General features: G+C 40.4%; 1 non-coding gene across 1 annotated transcript; it reads right to left on the bottom strand.

Moving 5' to 3' along the window:
• Window positions 1–3,043: 3,043 nt before the first annotated feature.
• Window positions 3,044–3,152, bottom strand: LOC120104363. Its single transcript, XR_005506770.1, has one exon. It is a non-coding gene; the product is annotated as a small nucleolar RNA R71 (small nucleolar RNA).
• Window positions 3,153–7,877: the final 4,725 nt, after the last annotated feature.

The raw sequence follows: 7,877 nt of genomic DNA, 5'->3' as shown, positions 1-7,877 counted from the left end.
CAATGATCTCCCAGTCCCAGCTCCCGTGTCCGTGCAACCTCCCGAGATCCCCCTTCTATCAACTTCATCCACTGATTCCTCAGCTCCACAGCATCCGCGAGTCCACGATCATCGCCCGGCCGTCCGCCACCGCCCAGCCAAGATCAGCTCCAGCTCCCGTGTCCGTGAAACCTCCCAGCGGTCGTCCGGAAGAGATCGCGTTCCTCCACCAATTCCGCCTCCTCCAGCGATGCAACCATTTCCATCCCCAGCATCCCGATCAACGCCCCTTCTTCCGCCCGTTTCACACGCCTCCCAGCTTCCTCCATCTTCGTTCTTCAGCATGTGATCCCGCCTACAGCCGTCCGTGAGCAGCGTCCCAGGATCCCAGCATCCGAAGATCCTGCCGCAGCTCTCATCCATTTGAATCTCCCAGACCTCAGCCTCCCTTGCACGATCCTCGGCGTCCGTTCTCAACGCCGGATCCGCCCACAGCCTCCTTCACAGCGTCCGTGTGCAGCCTATCCTTCCGCAAGCCATTCCTGGATCTGCGCCTGCTCCTCTTCCGCCCATCTCATGCCCCATTCGCTCGTAATCCCAGCATCCTGATCCGCCCGAGATGCAGCCCTTCCGTCGAGTGCAAAGAGGGATAAAGCTCTCTCTGTTGGGAGAGGCAAAGGGACCCCTCATTCGGAAAAACAGAGGAGCCACCTGCTGGGGTTGAAGGAAAAGAGAAGAAGGAAACAGGGTATGCCCTGTTTCCGAAAAGAAAAGAAAAGAAAAAAAACAAAAGGGGAGGTGATTGTTGTAATGGAAAGCTAATTTCTTTGGCAAAGGGTGATGGGAGAACCCTTGATTTGTTACTCTCTTGAAGTAAACTCTGAACCTTGGTTTTAATTGAGTTACATATTTTCATATGTTCTGATTCTCTCCTATTTATTTATTAGATAGATTCATCATGTTTTATATTTATTGATGCATGGATTGCTCTGATATTTGATTTGTCGTAGACATAATTGACACGATGAATGCTTAAACATTGAGTTCGTGTATTCAAATGATATATTTCATGATTAGAACTATTTTTTTTATTTGATCCTTGATCGAGAATCTCTGAGTTTATTTGTTGAAAGTAATATTATCAAGGGGGATTCCGGATCCCTTACCATCTCTATCTTATTGAACTTTGTTTAATTCATCTATTATTCGCTGCTTTTAATTTCAAAAAAATCAACTAAAAATTACATCGAAAAATTACGCTGATAATCCATAGATCGTTCCCTGAGGAATCGACCTCGGACTTCCGAGTTATACTACTTGTGCGATTCTCCTGCACTTGGGAGAGCAGTTTTATTTTTGCACCAAGTTTTTGGCGCCGTTGCCGGGGAACGGCTGAGTTATTAGCATAATTTTAGATTTAATTTTCACCTTAGTAGTTAGTATTTTTCTTTTGAAAAAAAAAATTGCATCTTTACTACTATTTTTAATTCCCTGCACAGTTGGCATCAAATTCTGATATCATAGAAATTAGCCGTCTGATTTGACTCAAATTTGGTCAGATAGTGCAAGACGCATTGTTAGATAATCTGAACGGTCTGATTGACATTCTGATATTTTTAAGACCATCAGATTAATACGAAACCTTGCTGATTTCTGTTTTGAATTTTCTGCATTTATTTTTTAGAATCAGAATTATATTGTTATTATATCTCATTAACCCTTGTTGCTAATTAAAAATTGAAGAAAAGAAACCTTAAGAATAGATCAAGGGTGATTATTCAAAAATAAAAAAAAAAGAGGGAAAACCTAAAATTTAAAATTTCAAATTTCAAATTTCAGAATTCAAATTTCAAACGTCAACTCATAAAATTTAAAAAAAAATATATATATAATTAATTTGCTTGATCACCTATTCAATGAAATTTAATGTCATGTCATAAAACATTAAAAAAAAAATCTCCTGATTGTTGCATATAGTATAAGGCATCAGCATAAAATATTCTAAGGGCTGAACCCATTTAAAAAGATAAGGTCGGGATTTCATCACTCGTCCTTAGCCCAAAAATCACCCCAGTGCATAAATATCCTATGCTTAACTAAAATCAACTAGACGTTGGCCCCTAAGGACATTCGAGCTCAATAGGACGAAGACCACCGAAAGTTGCACCAATTTCGCTCTGTGGCTTAGTTGATGTCTAGGCAAGCTTTGTCCCTATAAGGGAGACAGTTCATCTGTTCGAGGCAAGTGGGTTTTAAGTGGAACCTTTGCGAACGCATCGTGACCCCTCCACTTACCTGGGAGCTTACCTGGTCAACTCAGTTCATTAGACCGGATTGGAGGCTTAGGTGCCCTCTTCAAACCAGTTAGGAGCTGTCTAGAAATTTAAGAAAAACATTAGAAATTGAGGTGTAATGTTTTGTTGCATGTTTGATTGTGAATAGGATTTTTGTTTTAGGATGTCGTTTTAGGGTATCTTTAGTTGGTACTTATATTTATTTATTTTTTTAAAAAAAAAGAAAAAAAAAAAGAGGAAAATATTTTGCATGCTAAAGTGGAATAGGGACGACACCGGTCGATTAAGTCGTACAACTTTAGATCATCCCTTAGGACATACCTCTGAAATTCCTTCGAAATATCTCACACCTTGTGAGATGGCTGATCTAAATGAAGATGCGGGGAGTCACCACAATCGAGAACGAGAACCCCATGTTATGACTCTAAGACAATACCTACAACCGGCTAGGACTAGTCAACCTTCATGCATAATTTTTCCTGATAATGTAGGACATTTTGACATCAAACCAGGGATAATCCAATTGCTGCCCAAGTTTCATGGGTTAGAGTCCGAAAGTCCGTATCTTCATTTAAAGGATTTTGAAGAATTGAGCATTACATTTAGAGTGCCAAATGTCACCGAGGATGTCCGCAAGTTGACATTGTTTCCTTTCTCTCTAAAGGATAAGGCCAAAACATGGCTAAACTCTTTGCGACCTAGATCAATAAGAAATTGGCAAGATATGCAGAGAGAATTTTTAAAGAAGTTCTTCCCCACACAAAGGACCAACTTTTTGAAAAGACATATCAGCAATTTCCAACAAAAAGATAATGAAACATTTTATGAATGTTGGAAAAGATTTAAAGACCTTCTTCTCTCATGCCCTCATCACGGGTTCGAAACTTGGAGAACCATTAGCTTCTTTTATGAAGGTTTATCTCCACAGTTGAAACAGTTTGTAGAGACCATGTGCAATGGTAGATTCTTAGAAAAACAACCTGATGAGGCATGGGAGTATTTGGATTCCCTTGCTGAGACTGCCCAACTTTGGGATAACGGGGATAGAAACAACAAGTCTTTGCCTAAGCCTACTAGCTCTGTACAGGGAGGCCTTTACAACCTCAGAACTGAGGATGATCTTCATGCTAAAATGGCAGCCCTCACTAGGAAGGTAGAAGAAATTGAGTTTAGGAAGATTGAGCCTGTCAAGACTATAGAACTTAGAAATGAGTGTTGTGGTATCTGCGATATGTCGGGTCATACTACTACAGATTGTCCCACCATACCGGCATTCAAAGAAGTCTTGCACGATCAAGCAAATGCTATGAACTCCTACTAAAAGCCTTATAACGATCCATACTCGAATACCTATAACCCTGGTTGGAAGAATCATCCAAACTTTAGGTGGAGAAATGATCATCCTCAACAGTAACACCATTCAGCTCCTTCACCTGCACATCCTACTTTTGCATCACCACCCTCTCAAAAGCCAAATATCGAGGATACCTTGCAATCCATACAAACTTTTCTATAAGGTCAAGCTAATATCAATGCTCAAAATACTCGAAATTTTGAAGACATAAGGAACCAATTGTCAATGTTGACTACCGTCCTAAGTACCCAAGAGAAGGGTAAGCTTCCAGCTCAACCCCAACCTAACCCACAAATGCACGGTAGTAATAATACGGCTCCTTCTAGTTCGCATACAGAGCATGCAAAGAGCATCATGACTTTGCGTAATGGGAAAGTCATTGATCAAACCGTCCCATTGAGACCGCAGGTCACTTCTGATTCTGATGCTCCCAAAGTTGATGAAAGGGACAAAGAAAAAGTTGAGGTCCCAACTTCTACTAAGAAAGTTGAATGTCCTTTTCCTCCACCTTTTCCACAACGGTTAAAGCCGTTGCAAAAGCTCGAACCTAATTCTGAAATTCTTGAGCTTTTTAAACAAGTAAAGATCAACATACCTCTTCTTGATGCAATCAAACAAGTACCCTCATATGCCAAATTTTTGAAGGACTTGTGTACTGTTAAGCGCCGATTAAATGTTAAGAAGAAGGCATTTTTAACTGAAAATGTGAGTGCTATTTTGCAGCACAACATTCTCCCTAAATATAAAGATCCAGGTTGCCCAACCATCTCATGCATCATAGGTGACTTTAGGATAGAGCGAGCATTGTTAGATTTAGGGGCGAGTGTGAATTTGTTGCCATATTCTGTATATGAGCAACTTGGTTTAGGTGAGTTGAAGCCAACCTCCGTCACTTTGCAATTAGCTGACAGGTCAGTTAAAATTTCAAGGAGGATTATCGAGGATGTATTAGTCCAAGTAGACAAGTTCTACTTTCCTGTCGATTTTATTGTATTGGACACACATCCGGCTTCGAACTCACAGTCTCAGATTCCGGTCATTTTAGGACGTCCATTCCTTGCAACTTCTAATGCATTGATTAATTGTAGGAATGGCGTCATGAAGCTTTCTTTTGGTAATATGACCTTAGAACTGAACATATTTAATGTGTGCAAACAACCCAATGATTCCGAAGAGAGTAAGGAGGTTGATTGGGTTGAAACCATCGCAGAAGAATATTTGTTAGCTAAAGCAATTAACGACCCATCCAATGATAGCTTAATTGATTGGTGTCCTAATGGAATCGATGACGATGATTTGTCAGTCACAACTATTGTGGATAATCTGGATATCAAGATGGTCAATGGGTGGAGACCAAAAGTAGGAGAATTTGAGAGGTTGTCGCCTCGAGAGATGAAAATAGTACCATCCCGTGAGCAAGCACCCCAGCTCGAATTAAAACCCTTACCGAAGGAACTCAAGTATGCCTTTCTTGGACCCGAGGACACTTACCCTATAATTATCTCGTCTGATCTTAATCATGACCAAGAAAGAAAATTACTTGGTGTTCTAAAGAATCATAAAGGAGCCTTAGGGTGGTCTATTGCCGATTTGAAGGGAATTAGCCCCTTAATTTGCACGCACCGGATATATTTGGAGGACAATGCCAAAACCACAAGGCAAATGCAACGAAGGTTAAATCCTACAATGAGAGATGTGGTTAAGGCAGAAGTCCTCAAGTTGCTTGACGTGGGTATTATTTACCCAATTTCCGACAGCAAGTGGGTAAGCCCTACTCAAGTCGTTCCTAAGAAATCGGGTTTGACGGTAGTAGAAAATGAACAAGGTGAATTAGTTCCAACTCGTGTCCCGACGAGTTGGCGCATGTGTGTTGACTACCGAAAGCTGAATTTGGTCACACGAAAGGATCACTTTTCTCTACCCTTTCTAGACCAAGTATTGGAGAGGGTTGCAGGGCATGATTTCTATTGTTTTCTCGATGGCTATTCGGGATATTATCAAATTGAAATTTCACCGGAAGATCAAGAGAAGACTACCTTCACTTGTCCTTTTGGCACATTTGCTTTCCGACGAATGCCATTCGGGTTGTGTAATGCACTTGCAACATTCCAAAGATGCATGCTCAGCATCTTTGAAGACATGAACGAGAAATTTTTGGAAGTGTTCATGGACGACTTCTCCGTTTTTGGCGACACATTTGATGATTGCCTGTCACATTTACAAGCTGTCTTAGCTCGATGTATGGAAAAAAATTTGATACTGAATTGGGAGAAATGCCACTTCATGGTGCCAAAGGGAATTGTCTTAGAACATATTGTTTCATCGAAGGGCATGGAAGTAGATAGAGCTAAGACTGATTTAATTGCTAAGCTGCCTGCACCCAAGACGGTTAGAGATGTTAGATCATTTTTGGGTCACGCCGGATTTTATAGGAGGTTCATCAAGAACTTTAGTGTCGTAGCTCGACCATTATGTAACCTCTTATCCCTTGATACATCGTTCAATTGGACTAAAACTTGCCAAGATGCATTCGAGAAGTTAAAGTCTATGCTTAGCACTGCACCCATCGTTCGACCACCCGATTGGTCATTAACTTTTGAGATTATGTGCGACGCTAGCGACTATGCGATTAGGAGCTGTCCTAGGACAACGCAAGGATAATAAGCCATATGTCATTTACTATGCAAGCAAAACCTTAAACGATGCTCCAATGAATTACACTACCACCGAGAAGGAATTGCTTGCAGTAGTATTTGCCTTAGATAAATTTCGCTCTTATATCCTTGGTGCTCCTATTGTTATCTTCACGGACCATGCGGCACTAAAATATTTGTTGGATAAGAAAGAAGCCAAACCACGCTTAATACGATGGATACTTCTACTCCAAGAATTTGATATCACTATCAAAGATAAAAAAGGAGTAGAGAATGTGGTTGCTGACCATTTATCACGATTAGTTTTTCATGATTCAGTGCCACAGTTTTCCATCAAGGACTCATTCCCTGAAGAGCAGTTGTTTGCACTTTCTAGTATACCATGGTATGCAGATATTGTAAATTTTCTTGTTACAAGCCGGATGCCGGAGCATTGGGGGTCGACAGATAGAAAAATTTTCTTGCGCGAAGTAAAGAATTATTACTATGACGAACCCTATTTGTTTAAATATTGCAATGATCAAATCTTTAGACGATGCATACCGGATCATGATATACAAAGCGTACTTTCTTTCTGCCACACTGATGCTTGCGGTGGACACTTTGCCTCTAAGAAAACTGTTGCAAAAGTTTTGCAATGTGGTTTCTATTGGCCTACTATGTTCAAAGATGCCCACGAGTTCTGCAGAACATGTGATCCATGTCAACGTATTGGAAGTCTAACTCGTAGGCAAATGATGCCTCTTCAACCCATTACTATTATCGAAATTTTTGATTGTTGGGGCATCGATTTTATGGGCCCATTCCCACCGTCTTTTGGATATGAGTACATTTTAGTCGGTGTCGAATATGTGTCCAAATGGGTAGAAGCTGTTGCTTGTAAGACCAATGACCACAAACCTGTCCTGAAGTTTTTAAAAGAAAATATTTTTTCACGATTTGGGATGCCTAAAATCATAATTAGTGACGGTGGAAAACACTTTTGTAATAAGCCTTTCGAAACCTTATTGAAAAAATATGGTGTCACCCATAGAATTGCTACCCCATATCACCCGCAAACTAGTGGCCAAGTAGAATTAGCCAATCGAGAGATCAAGCGTATTTTAGAGAAAACGGTGAACCCATCACGAAAAGATTGGTCCTTGAAACTATCAGATGCATTATGGGCTTATCGTACTGCATACAAAACCAATCTTGGCATGTCTCCCTACCGGCTAGTCTACGGAAAAGCGTGTCATTTGTCCGTAGAAATAGAACATAAATCGTATTGGGCAATTAGAAAATTGAATTTTGATTTACAAGATGCCGGTCTAGCTAGAAAATTGCAATTAAACGAGCTTAATGAGATTCGCAGAGATGCTTATGACAATGCTAAAATTTGCAAAGAACGAATGAAGATCTTACATGATAAATCAATTTTAAAAAAATCTTTTGAACTTTTGCAAAAAGTTCTTTTATATGATTCCCGCTTACATCTGTTTCCTGGTAAGTTGCGATCGAGATGGACAGGCCCTTACATTATAAAAACTGTTTTTCCACATGGGACGGTTGAGATTGAGAATCCACGGGATGGTAGAATTTTTAAGGTAAATGGAC

Source organism: Phoenix dactylifera, chromosome 17 (assembly GCF_009389715.1).
Source record: "Phoenix dactylifera cultivar Barhee BC4 chromosome 17, palm_55x_up_171113_PBpolish2nd_filt_p, whole genome shotgun sequence".
Taxonomy (NCBI): Eukaryota; Viridiplantae; Streptophyta; class Magnoliopsida; order Arecales; family Arecaceae; genus Phoenix; species Phoenix dactylifera.
This window is presented reverse-complemented; position numbering and strand designations above follow the sequence as displayed.